The 13,589-nt window shown below is 39.3% G+C and overlaps 1 protein-coding gene across 10 annotated transcripts in view; it reads left to right on the top strand.

The window, feature by feature from the left end:
• Positions 1 to 13,589, top strand: part of PPP2R2B (protein phosphatase 2 regulatory subunit Bbeta) — a 489,623-nt gene that overhangs the window by 154,608 nt on the left and 321,426 nt on the right. Inside the window, exon 1 of one of the 10 annotated variants that reach the window (XM_063723938.1) lies at positions 7,530 to 8,188. The gene's annotated coding sequence lies outside the window, so the exon portion shown is untranslated. 10 annotated transcript variants of the gene reach the window in all.

Genomic DNA, 13,589 nt, shown 5'->3' with positions numbered 1-13,589 from the left:
AGTCTGTCTTCTGCCTACAGAACATAAATTCCGTGAGACCAGGGACCAATTTCTAATCTGTATCCCCAGAATCAAGGATAATAACTGGCAGATCACAGGCATTTAGATCATTGTTTAATTTGTAAAATTGTGGGAGTGCTTACTATGTATTAGGCACTCTTTACTTATATTATCTTAATTCTAACCCCAAACCTGTAATATACATACTACCTTATTTTACAGATAAAAGAGCAGAGGCTTAGAGATATCAAATAACTCTTGTAAATGGCAAGCCAAGATATAAACCCTAGTAGTCTATCTCCAGAGCCCACACGCAAAACTGCTGCTTATTTTATTTATACAATATAATATAGAAATCTTTTTTTTTGAAGTTTGAGCTTGTGTTGAATTCTTTTTTAAAATAATAAAATTAAGCCCATTTTTTTCCTGTAGGACTTCTCATAACTTTTACTATGCTAATGTACCCCATGATTCACCAAGAGAAGTATATTATATCCATCATTTCCCAATCAATTTTTTTCTTTTCTTCTTTTTGCCATGGACTCTTCTTTTTCATGGAGTCTCTTGACATTTCTTTTAACTATGCTTCTCCTGAAATTTCTTTGGAAAGTGTTCTCACATTCAGTGCATGTTTTCTAAAACTATATCAGAACCATAGATCCGCCGCTGACTTGTTCATTCAACAAATGTTTTTTGAATGTCTATTACGTTCCAGGCACATTTCTAGAAACTGTGAATTGATATGTCACTGAACAAAAGTCCCCACCCATTTTGAGTTATGTTCTAGAGAAGGAGGAGACAGATGACAAACATTAAGGATAGGAAATAAGTAAATCATATAGTAGGAAGTAATATGCTATGAAAAGAACAGAAATGTGGGAATGAGTGAGAGGGATGTGGAAGAAGAGAGAGGTAGGGGGGCAGTGGGGACACACAGATGGGAAGGATAGGGTTTGCAATCATAAATACAGGGTGGGCGTCATTGAGAAGATGATATCTGAGCAAAGACTTGAAGGAAGTGAGAGAATTAGTCACTTGGATATTTGAAGAAAGAGGATTTCAGGAAAAGAAAATAGCCAATGCAAAGGCTCCAAAAAGCCAGTATCATGTTTTCCAGAAGCATTAAGGATGCCAGCAAGGCTGGAAAGGAGTAAGAGGCAGTGTAGTGAAAGATGAGTGAATTGAAGAAGGTGGCAAGACAGACTATGTAGAGTATTGTAAGTTACTGAAAAGCCTTTGGCTTTTTCCCTAAGCAAAATGGGAAGCCACCAGAATGTTTTGAGTAGAAAACTGATATGATCAGCTTCATTTTTCAAAAGGATCTTTCTGGCTATGATGTTGAGTATAGTATACCAGGGTTTAAGGATCACTCTGGGTGCCATGTTGAGTACAGAATATGAGAGATCAAAGTTAGAAGTAGTAAAACCAGTTGCAATAGTCCTGTGAAAGATGGTATTTCTCAGACTAGGATGGTAGCAGTGACAGTGGTAAGAAGGCACAGGGTTCTGATTTATTTTTAAAGTAAAACCAGCAGAATTTCCTGATGGTATGAGAGAGAATGAAGAGAATTAAGAATAACTCGATTTTTTTTTTGGTCTGAGCATCTGAGCAGATAAATTAATATCAATCAAGATGGAAAAAGCCTATAGGTGGAAGAGGCCCCAGGTGGGAACAGTTCAGTTTTGGGTATGGTGACTTAGAGGTGTCCTTTAGATTTCCAAGTGGAGATGGCATGTAGAGAGTTGGAGTTTGGGGGAGATATCTGATCTAAAAAAGTATTTATAAACCTAAAAAGGGCCAGTAAATGGATGGGATTTAAAATCATGAAAATCGATGAAATCACCAAAGGAATAAGTGCAAAGGTTCAGAAGAAAAACTGTCACAGGAGCTGAGCTTGAGGCACAAGTAAAAAAAGACATGTTCCTCAGGAAACCAACCCCAAGCCTTGACTGATATGTGGAAGCACAGCAGATAGTGCAATGAATTATACATTTCAGCTTTGGGGACTTGAAGGTGGTCAGGTGCGGTGGCTCACGCCTGTAATCCCAGCACTTTGGGAGGCCACGGCGGGTGGATCACGAGGTCAGGAGTTGGTGACCAGCCTGGCCAACATGGTGAAACCCCGTCTCTACTAAAAATACAAAAATTAGCCAGGCATGGTGGCAGGCGCCTGTAATCCCGGCTACTCAGGGAGTAGGAGAGAGTAGGCAGGAGAATCGCTTGAACCCAGGAGGCAGAGGTTGCAGTCAGCCGAGATCGCACCACTGCATTCCAGCCTGCGTGACAGAGTGAGACTCCATCTAAAAAAAAAAAAAAAAAGAAGAAGAAAGTATGGCTACAAGGTCTCATCTTCTGAAACACATAATGGCTGCCTGGAGTTCTGTCTGAGGAAGATTCTGAGACCATGTCTAGGGTTAGTGGGGAAGAAAGTCGCAGTCATTTAGTGATGTTTGCTAGAGTTGTGACAAGTGTAACAGCATGCAGGCAGCATCAGATATCCACCACTCCTTGCCTGCAGGAAAGGCCACAAGCCTAAGGATAGATGGCAAGCGGTGTTTAGAGAGTTCACTGAATGCTTTTGACTTGCCGCAAGTTAATCTGTATGGTTTATATCCGTAGTACTATATAATCTGTTGCTGAAGTTATCTTATACGTGCAAGAAAGATTTTATTGCTCTAGAACCACTAGCATGTGTTGGACTTAAGTGTGTGAAAGGGGAACAACGAAGGAAGAAGAGAGAGACAAATCAAAACCCAAGGCAAAGAGTGGACTTTTAGCTATGACTCTAGGAGGAGGTTGGGTAAATCCTCTTCCCAAAATGCAATGATAGAGCTGTGCAAAGTTGGAAACTTCAACTATTTGTGCTCTGGAAATCAACTAAAGGCCTATGACAACCAGAGAAGTGTTTATTTTTTAAAAACCATGGGACATCACTCAGGAACACTGGGAATCTGAGATGTTCTGACCTAGGGCTCCTCTCATCCACCTCAACCCAGCCTATAGGTTCTGCCAAGGTACAACAAGCCATGAAGACCAGTAGCTTCTCTGTAGATGTTGAAGGAGACTCAACCAGTTTGAAGAGCTGGGCAGTGCAGACACCAAGCAAAGTTGTCAATAGAAATGATCATCTTGGATGGGAGTGAGTTGGGAGGGCCATCAGCTCCATCAGCCTGAAGTTGCAGCTGTGGTCAGAGAGAGCATATTGCTGGCTGAGGCTGTGCATATGGGCAGTGGAGACTGAAGAGACAGAAGCCCTTTATATGCTTCTGGTTTATCCGAAGTCTCAATGCATGTGCATAGGAGACTCAAAAAGGTCCAGCAGATACCAGACTCAGGGGAGCTTGAAAAGAGCCTGAACTTTGTATATGCTCCTCTATCTGAAAATAGGTGAAAAAGGGCAAAGGATGGAAATCTTAGTGGTTTAAGGTGTTTGAACATAAATGATGTTCAATCATGAGCTGACCACTAAGACTATACAGACACAGGAGCAACCTCTAGCAAGCCAAGTTTAAAAATAAAATCAGAGCCTGTGGTCCCAGCTACTCAGGAGGCTGAGGCAGGAGAATGGTATAAACCCGAGAGGCAGAGCTTGCAGTGAGCTGAGATTGCACCACTGCACTCCAGCCTGGGTGACACAGCGAGACTCCACCTAAAAAAAAAATAAATAAATAAATAAAAAGTAAAAAAATAAAAAAATCAGGAATGTATATATATTTTAGACTAGCATAGGCATTAGTAGCCTAGGGGAAACAGATTTCACAGATTTAGTCCAGGCAAGTTACAAACAAAATGCCAGCAACAACCACCATCAAGGGAAAAAAATATCAGAATTCAGAGTAGTTGTAATGTGTTATCTTAAATGTCCCATTTTTAAGAAAAGAAAGTGTGGCCCATACTTAAGAAAAGAAAAACAGTTAATAGAAACTTTGTGGGTGTTACCAAATATTCGTGGACAAAAATTTCAAGGCAGCTATTATAAATACTTCCAAAGAACTAAAGCAAACCATGTTTAAAGAATTAAAGAAAAGTGGAGTAACAAGAGATCAACAAACAGAATCTTAATAAGGATATTGAATTTATTTTAAAAATACCAGGTGAAAATTCTGTAGCTGAAGAGTACAATAACAGTAATTTAAAAATTTTCACTGTAGAGTTCAACAACAGGTTTGAGAGAGAAGGAATCAGTGAACTATAAATCAGTAGAAATTACTCAATCTAGAGAATGGTGAGAAAACAGACTGCAGTAAAATTAACAGACCCTCAAAAACCTGTGGGACAAGCTCAAGCACAAAAACAACCATGTCAGGGGAATGTCGGAAGGAGAGAAGAGAAAGGGACAGAAAACCTATTTGAAAAAATAATGGCCAAAACTTCCAAAATTTGATTTTTTAGAAAATTAATCTATACACCCAAGAAGCTCAAAGAAACCCAAGCAGGATAAATACAAATAGATCCACACTTGAACACGTCATTATCAAACTGTTGTTTGCCAAATCCAAAGAGAAAATCTTTAAAGCAGCAAGAAGAATAACACACACCATAGAAAGGCGAGCATCCATGCAATTAAGCTGGCTTCTCATCTAAAACCATGGATGCCAGAAGGAAGAAGAATGGCACATCCATAGTGCAAAAAGAAAATAATGTCAAACAAGAATTCTGTATCTAACAAAACTATCCTTCAAAAATGAGGGCAAAATAAGGACATTTTCAGATAAACAGAGACTGAGCAAATATATTGCTAGCAGCCCTGTTTTACAAGATGTACCGAAGGAAGGAAGACCTTCAGGAAATGATACTCTAAGGTAACACAAATCCACAGGAAAAAATGAAGAGCACTGTAAATGATAAATATGTTAGTATAAAAGATTCCATAAAATATATTTTTTCTCCTTTTTCCCAATTTCTTTAAAAGACAGGATTGTGTGAAACAATAATTTTAACATTGTAGTGTTGGGTTTGTAACATGTATAGATTTAATATATAGGACAGTAATAGCACAAAGGAGGGAAGAGGAAATGGCACTATATTGGAGCAAAGTTCTTGTATTTTCTGGAGTTAAATTACTGTTAACCAAAAGAAGATCATGATACATTAAAATGCAGATTGTGAACCAACCCAAATGCCCATCAGTGATAGACTGGATAAAGAAAATGTGGCACATATACACCATGGAATACTATGCAGCCATAAAAAAGGAGAGTTCATGTCCTTTGCAGGGACATGGATGAAGCTGGAAACCATCATTCTCAGCAAACTAACACAAGAACAGAAAACCAAACACTGCATGTTCTCACTCATAAGTGGGAGTTGAACAATGTGAACACATAGACACAGGGAGAAGAACATCACATACCGGGGCCTGTCAGGGCATAGGGGGCTGGGGGAGGGATAGTATTAGGAGAAATGTCTAATGTAGATGACAGGTTGATAGGTGCAGCAAACCACCATGGCATGTGTATACCTATGTAACAAACCTGCGCATTCTGCACATGTATCCCAGAACTTAAAGTATAATTAAACATTTTTTTAAAAATAGCAAAATGCACATTGTAATCCTAGAGCAACTAATAAGAAAATAACACAAAAATATAGTAAATTAAGAGGAGAATTTAAATGGCACATTAAAAATATTTATTCAACACAAAGAAAGCAATCAAGGAGGAACAGATAGTCAAAAAAGACAAAAGACAGAAAATCTAAGGCAGGTCTTTGGTAGAATTCTTATTTTTTTTGCTCCTTGTGATTTTTAGTAAAGAGGGAAATAAAAATCTATAACAAGCAGGATGGCCTACATAATTCTGGACACAAAGCAAAATGAAAAGGTATGGTCCCTTATTCAAAAACTATTTCAAATTTCAGGATGGTGAAAGCAGATCATAAAGCTAAACAAGGGGGCCCTTCTGACCACAGGGTCCTGTGTGACTGCACAAGTTGTTCATCCATGAAGCCGGCCCTAATCAAGAGGTTACTGTATCCCATTTTCTCACTCTCGGGATAAACCCCCTTTGGTGACTCCCTATTGTCCTGTCCTTTCTTATCCTTGTACTCAAAATCTCCAGCACTTGGGAAGGGCCCATCCTTCACAACCAGAAGTCCAAGAGACCAGATTCAAGCTGTTACTTCAACTTCAGGCAGCTACCATTACACTTTGGTGCAGATGGTTTTGCACTGAATCCTGTAATTCCCTTATTTGTGCTGACTTTGTGCTTTTCAGTTGCAGTTGTCCTTGTAAGCAAAGACAGCCCCGGGGTGTCAGAGAAGAACATCATTATCTAAGTAGCTAATATTTTCTTTAACTTTTATTTTAAGTTCACGGGTACAAGTGCAGGTTTGTTACATAGATAAACTTGTGTCATGGGGATTTGTTGTACAGATTATTTCATCACCCAGGCATTAAGCCTAGTACCCATTAGTTATTTTTCCTGATCCTCTCCCTCCTTCTACCCTCCATCCTCCAAAAGGCCCCAGTGTGTATTGTTCCCCTCTATGTGTCCACGTGTTTTCATCATTTAGCTCCCACTTATGAGAACATGCTGTATTTGGTTTTCTGTTCCTGTGTTAATTTGGTAAGGATAATGGCCTCCAGCTCCATCTATGTCCCTGCAAAGGAAGAAACCTACCATTTCTTCTTTTCTGTGGCTGCATAGTATTCCACGGTGTATATGTACCACATTTTCTTTATCCAATCTATCATTGATGGGCCTTTGGGCGGATTTCATGTGTTTGCTATCGTGAATAGTGCTGCAATAAACATGTGTGCATGTGTCTTTTATAACAGAATAATGTAGATTCTTTTGGGTATATACCCAGTAATGGGATTGCTGGGTCAAATGGTATTTCTGTTTTTAGGTCTTTGAGGAATTGCCACACTGTCTTCAATAATGGCTAAATTAATTTGCACTCCTACAATTCATTAATTCATTTGAAAATGTTGAAATATGTGAAACCCAAGAAAGGCTTCCCACAAACCTACTAGGGATTGTGCTGGGCTAAGCTGATCTGTTTATTAGGAATGCCAATGGTGCAATGGTCTAACTGTGCAAATGATCTTACCCTGTTTTCATAATTAGGCTTTGGGACTGCCATAGGGAGAATCGACTCGAGCACAGTTCACTAGTGTCAAACACACTTGAGAGCACTCTGGAAGATCACTGCCATACATCATGCAATCCAGTTCTACTTAGGCTCTGACAGGTACATTTTGCCTGCTTCAAGTTTGTGGTGAGCTAATAAGTGGTCCTCTCTGGTCCTTCAGACCTCTGTCATACTTGTTTTTCTGGAAAAAGAAAAGTAAACATGAGGATGAGCATGAAACAATCAAAGCTGTCACCTAGGTATACTGAGAATTTTTTAGTGTGAAGTCAGAGAAAATCTGGCTCAAATCCGGCTAAACAAAAAAAGAAATTTAGACTCTCATGTAGCGGAAAAACCTGGAGCTGTCAAAGCTTTGGAGCAAGGCTTGATTACATGGCTCGCCTATGTCATCAAATGAAATATTTTTTTCCATTTTTCTTCTTGGCTTCCTATGACATCTCGCTTACTCCTGAAGCTGAATTCCAAAATTATTTCCAGTACCTTCTGGATCTTTATTGTTCTACATGAATCTCCAACAGGGAGAGAGAACCTCTTCCCTCGTATTTCTCTGAGCCAGGAAGCGTTTTTTCCCAGAAGCCCCAGCAAACACCTCCTTGTTTCTCATTGGCCTGAACTGAGTCTTCTGATTTTAACTGATCACTGCAGCAAAGCCAATGGGATGTGCTGATGGGCTTAAACCACCCAGAGTTCTACTCTAGAACTGAGAGTAGGGTGTATTTCCTCCAAGCACATGGGCTATATGGTAAAGGTACTGTTACCAGGATAATGGGAGAATGCTATGTGCTGCGAGGGTTAAACTAGCAAAAGCCCATTATCCCATCATTAGGAAACTTTGACTATTGTGAAGTCAGTGGCCACCAGACCCTGAGCTCCCCGCCCCACGTGCTGTGGAGTCTAGGATATTGAAGAGAGCTGGGAGGAGATGCCAAGAACACTAGGCTGCTTCCTACCATCTAGCTTATAGTCCAACATGTGAGCAACACCAATACAAATGAAAAGCCATCAAATGTGTCCAATAGTGAATATCATCCTGGCAGACTCTGAACTAGGAGGGAGAGTCCTGGAGAGGTGTTTATTTTCTGATATAAAAAAGGTAAGGTGAGCTTTCATTTTGATACACAGTACTAACAATAATCCTTGATATCATGCACACTTGGAAGAAAACAGAAAAGCAGAAACTGCAAAGTTTAACCTTAACTACCAAGGGGATGCAGAAGCTAATTGATATTAAGATATTCATTCATTCTACCAATATTTATCAATGTCTGCTATGTACTTAACCCTCAACTAGGCACCATATTGGATAGGTACAGTTTAGCACAGGTACAGTTTAGCATACAGTTTAGCAAAGGCTTTAGAATCTTTCAGACCTAGGGATGAATCCCAGTTCTGTCACTCAGCCTCTCTGAGCCTCAGTTGCCTCATGGTAAAGTGAAGATATACCTACCTTAAGTGGCTGTTGTAAATATTAAATGACAAGAAGAAATAAAAGTTAAATAAATTAAAGCACTCATCCAAGTGACTTGCACATTTATAGCCATAAGAAATGGTAGCCATCTTAATAATTAATAGTAGTAGTAGTACTTGTTGTTATAATTGAATGGCTAGTGAGAGACGGTCTCTGTTCTTAAGATGCCTTTCTAGGGGAGGAGGTGTACAGGTAATGAGTGTCAGAAAAGAAACAGAGATGAACTGATATAGAGAAGCAGAGATGAACTGATATAGAAGTTCACAGGAAGATGAAATTTCTTCTCCACGTTGAGAGCTGAGAAGGCTCACCAATATGTATTTTACATGCAGAAGCTAGCAGGATTATGTTTAAGTTTAGGTGACATCTTTTGAGTCTTTTCTCATGTCTCTCTGAGAAATGAAATCTTAAGTGTCAGTAAAAGGTTGTAAGAGAAAGATACATGAGCAACGATGACACTTGCATAATCACGTGTGCTCTAGGGAAGGCGAGTTGCTGGATGTCTCCACTGCTCTGTCCCGCCTCACATGAGAGATGAAATTGTTGTTGCCTGTAGGAGTTGTTGCCTACTCCTTTTGTGGCAAAAGGAGTAGCTGCTTGATTCATGGTTTAGTTGGGTCTATTAGGTTGTACTCCCAAAGGCATTTGATAATCTGTTCAACTGAGCATAGTCATTTGTCTTGTTTGCTGACTACTTAGCAGATGAATTTGTGATTTTGGTAATTACTACGTGAACATTAATAAGACATGATATCTTTTATTAATTAGCACTTTATGGGGTTTTTCAAAATAGCAAAATCTAGATGATTCACAAATATTAATGAGTCAGTAGTATTAATTTTGCAAAATTAACATTTGGAGGTTATTCACTCTAGAATAGTTTTTCCCTCTGAAGTCTTTTACTGAAGAACAAAGACCAGAGACAACATACTGTACTCTGCACCCTAGAAAAGGCTAATTTGGTCTGCTCAGGCAGAAATGGTTTAATTTAGAGATGTACTTATTTACACATTTTTCCATTTTAATTCTCTCCAAAGAGGTTTTGGTGGTCAAAGGATAAAATACTTTCAGAAAATTAAGTTATGCTTGAGGAATGATTTTCTAACAGAATTCTATGAGATTCAGACCTGTTTTTCAAATGCAGGGGGTACTGCAGATGTACCAACCCACTCGCCTACAAAACAAACACACACACACAGCATAAAAGGACACAACAGTGTGCTGGAGCAGTGTGCTGGAGCAGGTTGGCAGGAGCTTCATTCTGCTCTGGGGCTCTCTCCCCTGTAGCCAGCCTCTTCCTTCCATGTACACACGTACCAGCAAGCCATCATGAAAAGCCACTTCCTAGCAGGGACTGGCAGTCATGAGGTTATGTAGCAAAGAACAGCATCTTTAGTATGTTAACTCAGTTGGAAAGCACTTCTGAACAAAGCAATCAGATGGCACATTGTTACTGCCCTCCCTGAAGAACTCATTTAATGACTGTTAGAACGGTACAATTTTCTTTAAAGATCCAGATGCCTACTGTGCTTTAAACTGCCTGCACAGCCCATGGTTGACAGTTTCAACAAGCATTTCTTGAGCACCCACTGTGTGCCTCACACTGTATTGGGCCTGGTAAGGGCTTTATAGTACACAGCAAAGACAGCCTATGCCAGGCAGGGTGTAGAGCCCATGTCACCAGTTATTAGAGGAGCAACTATGATGCAGCTTGCTTTTGCCACTAAATTTAAACTAGCAAATAGACTCAAAGGAAGAGATTATTCATCTTTTCTGCTCAACCACCTTTTCAGAAATGCAAATAATTCCTATAATGTAGAGATTATTTGTAATAATTTCCATAACCTTCACGTAAGGCCTGATTATGTGCCACATATTATGCAGTTTACCTTTGTTTTCTCACTTCTCACGAAGATATCTTTGGTAATTACTTATATTTGTAAGCCCATTTTTTAGATGAGCAAATTCATGATTAAGATATTGAGTAACTTATCAAAAGTTACACAACTGTTAAGAGGTAGAGCTATATCAGTGGCTGCCATGATGTGCAAACTGGTTCAATTTAATTTTCTAAATAAATGTTTAATTCAGTGCCCAACTTTTTTTCTTATTACAAGTCACAAAACTGAAACTACTGAGCTTTTCACCTGTAGAGTTGCTATTCTGGCATAGTCTACAGATTAAACATTAAACACTCAACCACATAGCAAGAATCTGGAGCTATTGTTTGGGCTATCCATGGAGATGTCTTTGCCAACTGTGTCCAGTTGTGGCAGGTGAGTCCTTCAGGGGTGCCCCATTAAAAGGGTGTATGAACATAGTCGTCTGCTGCCCCACAGAAGTGGGCGCTGGTATGGGAGAATGTGCGGAAGACAGAGCCTGTCTCAGCTGGGTGGTCTGTTGCTCTGGCTTTGTCTTTGTTGCCTGGGCAACATCTCTCTCAGAATGTGAGAAACTCACTTTCTCTTTTGCATGTTGATCTGTGGGAAGGCCTAACAGCTGTAGCTATAGGTTGCCTGTTATCCACTACCACCTATAGTTGAGAAACAGAAACCAGATTTTGGGGAGGTACACCATCAGGCCCAGGGTGCAGAAAGATATTAAATCACTGAACTTCTTTTATGTGGCTCTGAAATCAGTTGGGAAAAAGATCACCTCCCTGAATCCTGGGAGCTTTTTCTACTAAATTTTTCTCCAAGACAAATATCCTGTAGAAATCTTCTTTATTTTTCCTGTGATAGCTGGAGGGAATTTTGAGAAGACAGTGCTGTAGAGTAATTGTGAACATGGGTTTTGACATCAGTCTTTGATTCAAAGCTTGGCTTCACCACATGCTAATTATGTCTTTGGGCAAGTTATTTAACTCCTCTTAACCTGTTTCCTCATCTAGGAAATGGGAACGTTCAGATATAGATTTTGCATATAATTGATTTCCAATTATTTTTTCAAAGTCTACTCATGTGTCAGGCATTCAGCTAGAGGCTAGTGAAACAACTGTGAATTAGTAGACACGGTGTCAGCCTTTGTAGAGGTTAAATCTAGCAGAAAAGGTGCAATTTAAATAGTCATTTCAAGTATTGAGTTACAAAAGAGTTTTTCCTCTTTTTTAACCTTGGAAGCAAACAACAGGGAAAACTGGAGATAGCCTCTCCAGGAAAAAAAAATATTAAGGTCTTAAAGGGAGGTATGAGATAATCAGGTGACTAGTGGGAGAAATGTGGTCACAAGGGAATATATTTATAGGCCTATTGGCAAGGCAAAGTATAAACACAGGAAGAACCAAAAGTATAGATGAGACCAGACCCATCCAGAAAGGGGCAGAGTGGTATTAGATGAGGTTGAGAGAGAGGCAAAAGTTTGTGAAGACTCAGAGTCTCATAAACTATGTTAAAACATTTGGACTTTATCCTAAAGGCAATGGGAAGTCCTTAAAGGATTTAAATGAGAGGGCTATATAGAGAAGTTGTGAATATTGAATAAAATAATATGCACAAATGCTTAGCCTATTATTAGTACCTATTTACCTCTCAATAAATGCAAGCTGCCATTATCACCAACTTCATCATTCTAAATATTACCAACTTTAGGTAAAAGGCAAAAATCCTGCCCCATACTATGGAAAGAAACTTAGGTAGTTTGCGGTGGAGCAAACATGGAAATCCTGAAAGGCTGGGAAAACCATTCTCAACTTGCAGTAGTGCAGAGCCCAAGGAGAGTTTCCCTTCATGTATATTCTTCCTCCTGTTTCTTTGCTTCTCTGCCTTGCTACCTCCACAGTGAATTCACAGCTTGTTAAGCAGTGAAGTCATAATTCTTTCTGGCAGTTCTGTCATTTTCATAATGGATTCTTTGCTTGAGCCTAAACATACAAAAATGCAGGTAGACAAGATTATATGTTTTCAAGGAAAGCCAGTGCCAGGGGATGGGGGACTGCAGGGAGTGTGAGGGGGCGTCTTACTGCAGGAAGTTTGAGGCAGCAGCTCCGAAAAGCAGATAGCTTGCATAATGACATGTATCCATCTGTATTTGAGATGACTTTGTTTTAACCAGGAGGAGATGTCAGATTGCTTGGCACTTTACTGTTAAATAAACACTTTGCATCCTTGGGTAGCAAATAAAACAACAGGACTCAGTAAAAGGTGAGGAAAGCAAAATGTATCATTTCTAAGTTCATTAGACTGCTCACATTCCTTCACCTCAGATCTTGCTACAGACAGATTATGAAATAAGATTGAACTAAAGAATTGAAGAGGTTGATTTTGCCAGCCACTGTGGTATTAGAATATTAACTGGGAGGCAGAAGACACATTATTTATTTATTTGTAACCTACCTTATTTATAAAAAATGTGAAGGGACCAAGTCAATTAGGTTCTAGAACCAACTCTATCATTAATTGTGTGCCCTTGGGCATAACTTTGAACCTCTATATAAATGAAGATCCTTATTTATAAAATGGATTTCTTAAATTGATAGACACCAATGAGCAGAATAAACATTTTTTTGGCTCTGAGGCTCATATATAATGCTATACAAGGAATGACCTTTTACTGAGGTAGGCGCTTGGTGACAAAAGCACAAACATAGATAATGGCAGTTGAGGAGGGTATACAGCAAGGATCAAAAAGTGGCATCAGAAAACACAAGCATTTCTTGAGCACCCCCTGTGTGCCTCACACTGTATTGGGCCTGGCAAAGGCTTTATAGTGCACAGCAAAGACAGCCTGTGCAGGCAGGGTGTAGAGCCCGTCGCTGGTTATTACAGGAGCAACTGTTAAGCAGCTTGCTTTTGCCACTAAATTTAAATCAGCAAATAGACTCAAAGGAAGAGATTGTTCATCTTTTCTGCCCAGCCACCTTTTCAGAAACCCAAATAATTCCTATAATATAGGGATTATTTGTAATAATTGCTATAACCTTCACTTAAGGCCTGATTATGTGCCACACATTATGTACTTTACCTTCGTTTTCTTACTTCTCACAAAGATACCTTTGGTAATTACTTATATTGGTATAAGTAATTTTTTA

This window comes from Pongo abelii, chromosome 4, assembly GCF_028885655.2.
Source record: "Pongo abelii isolate AG06213 chromosome 4, NHGRI_mPonAbe1-v2.0_pri, whole genome shotgun sequence".
NCBI classification, from domain to species: domain Eukaryota; kingdom Metazoa; phylum Chordata; class Mammalia; order Primates; family Hominidae; genus Pongo; species Pongo abelii.
The sequence above is the reverse complement of the archived record's forward strand: the minus strand, read 5'-3'. Positions and strand labels throughout refer to the sequence as shown.